This window comes from Bos indicus x Bos taurus, chromosome 29, assembly GCF_003369695.1.
Source record: "Bos indicus x Bos taurus breed Angus x Brahman F1 hybrid chromosome 29, Bos_hybrid_MaternalHap_v2.0, whole genome shotgun sequence".
Classification (NCBI taxonomy): domain Eukaryota; kingdom Metazoa; phylum Chordata; class Mammalia; order Artiodactyla; family Bovidae; genus Bos; species Bos indicus x Bos taurus.
This window is the reverse complement of record NC_040104.1, coordinates 38671214-38679562: the sequence shown is the minus strand read 5'-3', so window position 1 is coordinate 38679562 and position 8349 is coordinate 38671214. Positions and strand designations below refer to the sequence as shown.

Below are 8349 nucleotides of genomic sequence, written 5' to 3'. Positions count from 1 at the left end.
GGTAAGGGGGCGGGGCCGTTGATAACACAAGACGCGATTGGCTTGCCCTGCAACGTCATAAGCCCCGCCACCGGCCCTTCCGCTGAACGTCCTGGCACCACCTTCTTCTCGGGATCCTACCCGGGCTTTCGCAACACCTATTTCTCAGAAGTGGGGTGGAAAAGACGGCCTCTCTCATTGGCCGATTCGTAAGGGACTGTTCGGTCATTTGTTGCCATAACAACCCATTCAGGGAGGCCAGTGGGCCCGGGGGAGGCTATTCCCGAGGCCCAACCCAACCGATTTAAGGCTAGCTCTCAGCGGCCGGCTCTTCGACCCTCCCTCCGCATCGCTCCGGCCGCTGAGGCGCTCTGTCAATCACCAGCCCTTCCGGCAGCCAGGCGGCCGCAGCGGAAAGCCAGGGCTGAACCGAGAAGGGGCGCTTGGCGCGCCCCGCCTACCCCTGGCGCGTCCTGCGACTCAGGTGCTCCCGAGAGCCTGGGCGGGCCCCGCTGTCGCGGCCGACCGTCCCCTCCCAGAGCCGAGGGCCAGAGGGAAACGCCGGCTTCACCCGGAAGCTCGGGAAGAGCTAGACTCGGCCCCGGCGCGCCGCTTTCCACTGCCACAGACAAAAAACACCTCAGTTGACTGTCTAGAGTTGAAGCCCTTGATTTAGAAGGTGTGTGTGTGAGAGAGAGAGAGAGAGGAAAAGAGGAAGGCTTTTCTATGAGGCATGTGGAGGAGATATTTGGGAACCCAGTCCTGAGTTCTAGGAAAGCTTTCTCACTACAGCCTCACCCAGCCCCGAGCCGATAGCCCCTTCGAAACACCCCTAGGGTTCGCAGTTTGGGTCACCTAAGAAATACTACATAAATACTTGAAAGAATCTTTTCCCAGGTTTCTAAAGTCCTATTTGGAGGCTGGAAATGACGCAAAACACAGAGCATTCAAGTGCGGAGGAGCTGCCACACAACACAAATGGTGGGTTTTGTTTTCGTTGAGTCGACATAGTAATCTAAATGTAGGCTGGAAAAAAAAATAGGTATTAATTACATAAAATGTGCATTGCCCTCAGGCTACTAGGCTCTGCAGAGGTACTTCTTCCCCAGAAGAAACTGCTCTTAAAAATGAAGTAATTCCTTTATTTGTCCTATGTAAAGTTAACATTTTCGTTTCTTTTTGTTTCTTTTTGGGGTTTTTCAGCAGCTTGATTGAGGTTTATTGATACATAGTAGCACATATTTAAAGTGTACAAGATTGTTTTGACATGTGTTTTTCATTTCTTCCTAACGTGATACCGCAAATGAATGAAAGCCTAGGGAGGAGAACTTATTTTTTGTTATTTGAAGCTACTAAATATTGTTGAATAAGTATTTATGAATCTCAATACCATTGTTAGTGATGATTCTTAGTTATAATAAAGTTGAGAAACTGTCAAAGTTCCTCTTTTCTCAAGGCACATGTCCGCAGTAAAACAGCCCTTCTAATAGTTTTCCTTGTAATTTTAAAGCTGAACTTAGTTACTAAACTTTTAGTTACAGAAAATACCTTGTCTTTCCTTATTTTTTAAATCATCTTAACAACCAAGTGAACGTTTAAAAAATAAGTTTTCATAGCTCTGATTTGGCTTCTATTGTGTCCCTCCGAAGCTACACAGAGAGTAAACAGTATATGCTTAGCATATAAATCAGCAAATCTATGTACCCACAAAAGACGGGGAAAACTCAAGAGTGTTATACAATCGTATTTAAATTGATTTAAATACTATTTACAAGAATACACTTTTACTTTATGTACTCCAAGAACGAGATCATCAGTATTTTTAAATATACAAATGAATGCATGAAACTTCTCCCGTGACAGGTTCAACGCCAGTTCTTTTAATGCTCTCTGCACCTACATTAAGCCCATCTCTATGCTAGGTTCATCGGTGACCATGATAGGCGCTGGGCCTGGCCCTTATCATACTTACAGCCCAATTATAATCTCATGGAATAAACTGGAAAAAGTACTACACCTGACCAGGAAACAGTGGGTTTCCCAGAGCTATTGTAAAAAATCAAACCAACTGGTTATTGTTTCTTTCCTTTTCTTTCTTTCTTTTTTTTTTTTTTTTGAGGAAAATAATTAAACTCCTCCCTTGGTTCACAGTGTTTACAAGAGGACTTAACTCTTCCCCAAAAAAACCTCTGTCTTAGGAAATCAGGTACCTTTTTGATGTAAATGATGTCATCACACTAAAATGTATATACTAAACATAGAACGGAGAAGGCAATGGCACCCCGCTCCAGTACTCTTGCCTGGAAAATCCCATGGACGGAGGAGCCTGCTAGGCTGCAGTCCATGGGGTTGCTAAGAGTCGGACTCGACTGAACGACTTCCCTTTCACTTTCCACTTTCAGGCATTGGAGAAGGAAATGGCAAACCACTCCAGTGTTCTTGACTGGAGAATCCCAGGGATGGAGGAGCCTGGTGGGCTGCCGTCTATGGGGTCTCACAGAGTTGGACACTACTGAAGCGACTTAGCAGTAGCAGTAAACATAAAAAGTCAAAAGGAAATACGAGAATGAGAATTAAAAAGCAACCCCTTTATAAACAGATAATTAGCACTTCCAGCAGGTGAAATATTATCTTTAACATGTGAATCCAGTTTGTATAAATAATATGCAGGGATAATATTTACAGTATATATATATATGAGTATATGTATGTGTGTGTGTGTGTGTGTGTGTGTGTGTGTATGTTAGTTGCTCAGTCATGTCCAACTCTTTGCAACCCCGTAGACTGTAGTCTACCAGGCTCCTCTGTCCATAGGATTCTACAGACAAGAATACTGGAGTAGGTAGCCATTCCTTTCTCTAGGGAATCTTCCCGACCCAGGGATCGAACCCAGGTCTCCTACATTGCAGGCAGATTTCTTTACTGTCTGAGCCACCAGGGACAGCCCCGTGTGTATGTATATATGTAAAATATTTGCATATTTTAATTATATGTATGTATATGATTGCTCAAGGGCTTCCCCAGTGGCTCAGTAGTAAAGAATCCACCTGCACTGCAGGAGATACAGGAAATGCAGGTTTGATCCTTGGATCAGAAGATCCCCTGGAAAAGGGCATGGCAACTTACTCCAGTATTCTTGCCTGGAGAATCTCATGGACAGAGGAGCCTGGGCAGGCTATAGTGCATAGGGTCGCAAAGAGTCAGAGGTGACTGAAGCAACTTATCACATGACTGCTCAAAACATGAAGAAAATTTGTATCCACTTAAAACATTCTTTGTTATTTAGACATTTTACAATCATAAAAGTAATGCATGCTTATTCTTAAGAATTCAAGTACAAATATATAAATAAAAAATGAGGGACTTCCTTGGTAGTCTAATGGCTAAAACTCCACACTCCCAAGGCAGGAAGCGGGGTGCGATCCCTGGTCAGAAAACTAGATTCCCACATACCACAGCTAAGACTCTGAATGCTACAACGAAAGATCTTGAATGACGCAACTAAGATGGAAGATCCTGAGTAGTGCAACTGAGACCAAGTGTGGCCAAATAATTAAATAAATATTAAAAAATGAAAGAAAGTTCCACTTTCTGCTCTTGGCCACAAGATAATTACTGTTCAGTATATAATGTATTTTCCATGCCTTTTTCAATGAACGTATAATAAATATGATATGTACAGTATATTATATTTGATCTTGACAAAAATGGGTCCATTACTTTTCAAACTCAAAGTATAATGGACATCCTTTCAAGAGCAGACCTAAAACTATGTAACTCAAAGTATTTGTTTTTAAAGTTTATGGCTTAGAAATATAGCTCTCAAGAATAAAGCAATTCTGGTATTTCTAAACGAAGTTCTAAAACTGGCGTATAGTAACTATTCAAAGAACACTTGTTGACAAACCCAAACTTTCGATTTCAGTTTCGCCTTGTTTGTCCACTGTGGTATTCCACTAGCTGAAATAGGCAAATACAAGGTCAGCTGAGAACCTAGGCTGAGGCTGGACTTGATGATATGGAGTTGAGAGATAATCAGGGGGAAGAGGCTGACAATTCGAATGATGTGATCACCATGTTCCAAAAATCAGTTCATAGTTTGGGGCCTTAGAAATTTTGCCAACACCTCTACTTTTAGCAATCTTTTCACTTGTTTGCAGAAAAATATGATGATATAATTTCTCAATTTAAGTTTTACTCCCATATATTTATTTTTAACCATTCAGCATTTCTTTCCAATTGTGCTTGAAAAAAGCAAAAGAATATGCAGCAAATATATACTAACAGAAAACCTCCAAAATGTTATTTCATAACAGATTATAGGTAGCTAGATTTTCTTGCTAAAAAGTTGATTTTTTTCATTAGTCCACTCAACATGGCCCCTGCTTTCATGGAGATAGTTACATTGTATATGTGCTCAAATGCTCAGTTGAGCCCCACTGGTTGGAACCATATGGACTGTAGCCCACCAGGCTCCTCTGTCCATGGGATTCTCCAGGCAAGAGTACTGGAGTGGAGTGCCATTTCTTCCTCCAGAGGATCTTCCCCACCCAGGGATGGAAGCCTCATCTCTTACGTCTCCTGCATTGGCAGGCAGAGTCTTTACCACTAGCGCCACCTGGGAAGCCCCATTGTATATATGTAGTCTATATTTTATATATAGAGAGAGAGGAAACAGAAAGAGAGCCATAGTCTGCTGAGTGAGATAAGCAATTAAACCAGCGTGACAAGAGTCTTACCACACAGTGTGACAAGATAGCAACATAAACTGTGAGTGTGAAAGAAGCATGTAAATCAGACTGGAGTGCTCAGGTAAGCCCTCCCTGATTTGTTAACAGTTGACAGTTTTCAAAGGCACGGCATTTGGAAAAAGGCATTCCTAGCAAAAAGACAGGTAGATCCAGGTTTCATGGGTCCCAAAACATACACAATTTGGAGACCTTCTCAGAGAAAAAGAGTGCAATATTACACATATAAAGTTTTATGGCCTATGTTAAGTGAGGTTTTGCTGGTTTCACTGTATGTCCAACCTATTTGAAGTAACCTGTTCAAACAAGGAAATAAATCTCTGAGATCTGCAACTATTTTAAAACAGATCAAAAATATATGTGTAGGAGAATTTATGAAGTAAGAGCAATTGCAAATGGCCTTTTATGAGCTTTGAAGTATAAGAAATAGGAGTCCACTGAAGGATTTTTATTGGGGAGTGGCCAGATTTTTTGTATCAGAAGATAATTCTGTGAGTGCCAGGTCTGGTTAAAAAAAAATTATTATATTTCTTTTAAATATTTATTTGTATTTTCAAATATATTTATAAATAATCAAAATTATTTCTTTCAAAACTCTTAGGGTTGCCTTTTTTGTGTATTTAAGAAAAAAAAGTGATGCTGCTTAAACAAAGGTAACTACAGTGTAAGTTTCATGGGGTGGAAAGTAGATATACATAATGTAATTTTGACATATAGTTTTGGTTATAAAGTTTACTCTGAGAATTATGTGAATTAGGACTTCCTTGGTTGTCCAGTGGTTAAGAATCTGCCCGCCCATTCAGGAGACATGGATTCAGTCCTATCTCGGAAGACCCCACATGCCAAGGAGCAACTAGACCCATGGGCCACAAGTACTGAACCTGCAATTTAGAGCCCTCGAGCTGCAATTTCAGTATCCCACACACCTAGAGTCCTTGCTTCCCAGCAAGAGAAGCTACTGCAAAGAGAAGCCCGCACACCGCAACTGGAGAGTAGCCCCTGCTCTGCCCATAACTAGAGAAAGCCTTCGCACATCAATGAAGACCCAGCACAGCCAAAAATAAATAAATATAGATTTTAAAAAGGAATTATGTGCTTCAGTTTTAACTGCATCACATTCTAAAATTCATTTCCCAGATTACCTGGTGGCAGAAATTCTTGTGAGTCAAAATAAAAGCCCTGTTCTTCTTAGCACTTAAATCATTTTCTGGTGGTGATTTCTGCTCTGAGAAGCCAGTTCATCTAATTTCAGGACTGTTCTGTGCCAGGAAATAACTTGGGTTAAGGCAAGAACAGAGCCTGTTATCAGGTAAGTGAATTAAACTGAAGGAGTGTGTACTGCATAGAGAAACCATAACTCAGAATAGTGGTTCAAAGCATGGAGTCTGATAAAATAGTTTTACTCCTTTCCCTGTAGCAGTTTCTTAACCCAATGACTCTAAAAAAAATTATCTAACATCTTTGAACTTCTGATTTCTCATATGTAAGAGGGAATTATTGACAAGTCTTACCTTATAAGGTAATTACAAGGATGGAATGAGATGATAGATATTATTGTGGACTTTGTCCTGGTACATTGACCTAGCAATCTCACTTCTAATTCCACACAAAACCAATTTACTCACATTTGGGAAATAAAGCATGTAGAGCTTCCCAGGTGGTTCAGTGGGTAAAGAATCCGCTTGCAATGCAAGAGAGGCAGGAGACTCAGATTCGATACCTATGTGGGGAAGATGCCCTGAAAGAGGGCATAGCAACCCCTTCTAGTATTCTTGCCTGGAGAATCCCGTGGACAGAAGAGCCTGGTGGCCGCAAAGAGTCGGACACGACTGAAGCAACTGAGCACATGTGCAGCAGGAGGTTATTCATTCCAGCATGGCTTGAAGTAGCAACATACTGAAAACGATTGAAATGTCCATTGTCGTGGGACAGACTAAAATATGGTGAAGTGACAGTTGCTCTGCTGCTGCTGCTGCTGCTAAGCTGCTTCAGTCGTGTCCGACTCTGTGCGACCCCATGGAATATACAGTCCATGGAATTCTCCAGGCCAAACTACTGGCGTGGGTAGACTTTCCCTTCTTCAGGGGATCTTCTCAACCCAGGGATCAAATCCAGGTCTCCCGCATTGCAGGCAGATTCTTTACCAGCTGAGCCACAAAGAAAGCCCATACATCTGTGCAATAGAAGGGCAGTTCTCAAACTTTTTAATCTCAAGACCATATTACACTCTTGAAATTTTTTGAGGACCCCAAATATCTTTAGTTTATATGGATTACATATAGTAACATTTATCATTTTAGAAATTAGAACTTAGACATAAAAAATATTCATTTAATATACAATAATAAACCCTTTACATATTAATCTAAAAATATATTTTTTAAAAATTTAAATTCTTTTTGGCCATACTATAAGCACAGCTTGTGGGATTTCAGTTTCCCAACCAGGGACAGAACCTGGGTCCCTCCGCAGTGGAAGCATGGAGTTTCAACCTCTAGACCACCAGGAAATTCCCTAAACACATTTTTTTTCTTTTCTTAAAAATTTATTATTATTGAAGTATATTTGATTTATAATGATGTGTTAGTTTCAGGTGTACAGCAAAGTGATTCAGCTATATATGTATGAATATGTATTCTTTCTCAGATTATTTTCCATTATAGATTAATATAATATTTTTATTTTATATTGGAGTATAGTTGATAAACAATGTGATAGTCTCGGGTTACAACATAGTGATTCAATTATACGTATACATATATCCACTTCTTTTCAAATTCTTTTCCCATTTATGTTGTCACATTATATTAACCAATGTTAATACTACATTGGTTTTTAAAAATCAGGGAAACACAATATACACACATAATGATGTACATGTTTGTATGTGCAGATAGTATCACTGGAAGAATATACCAGAGAAACGGGTGACAGTAATTGCCCTTGGACAGGGCAACATGGGAAACAGGGTAAGAAGAAATCTTTTCACTTCATTCTCTTTTTTGCCTTTGGAACTTTCCACCTTATGAAAGTATTAATGAAAAAAATTAAATTTCTTTTTAAAGAAAATGATGATATGTATACATACTTTCCACAAGTCCTGGAAGATGCTTAATGAATTACATATAGTGTCTTTTTATTCTTAGATAAAGCCATTATTCTAAAAGGTTTTTTTTCTTCTATGTTTTTTTTGATGGGAGGGCTACATCATGTGGGATATTAATTCCTCCACCAAGGACTAAACCCACACCCTCTACAGTGCAAGTATGGAGTCTTAACTGCCGGACCACCATCAGTTCAGTTCAGTCGCTCAGTCGTGTCCAACTCTTTGCGACCTGGAAGCCCCTAAAAACTCTTTGTTTTTTTAACAATAGGAAAAACATAAGATAATTAAAAATCTTTTATTCAAATGCACACAGTTTTATTAAGCTGCTTCAGAATTAAATACATGAAATCTAAACATCCTGATAACTGCAGTTACTTTACATCTGTTATCAGAATCAGTTACTTTGCATCTGTTATTAGAATGATCATAACAATCATGGACATAGACAAACAAAAATCTGAAAATAATGTCAATTCAATCACACAGCAAATAAATGAGCTACCTGATCACTCAAAT

General features: G+C 39.8%; 1 long non-coding RNA gene across 1 annotated transcript; it reads left to right on the top strand.

Annotated features, from left to right (window-relative positions):
- The first annotated feature begins 69 nt into the window (after positions 1-69).
- Positions 70-7698, top strand: LOC113886375. Its single transcript, XR_003509422.1, has 4 exons — positions 70-658; positions 877-960; positions 5531-6036; positions 7621-7698. It is a non-coding gene; the product is annotated as an uncharacterized LOC113886375 (long non-coding RNA).
- The last annotated feature ends 651 nt before the right edge of the window (positions 7699-8349 follow it).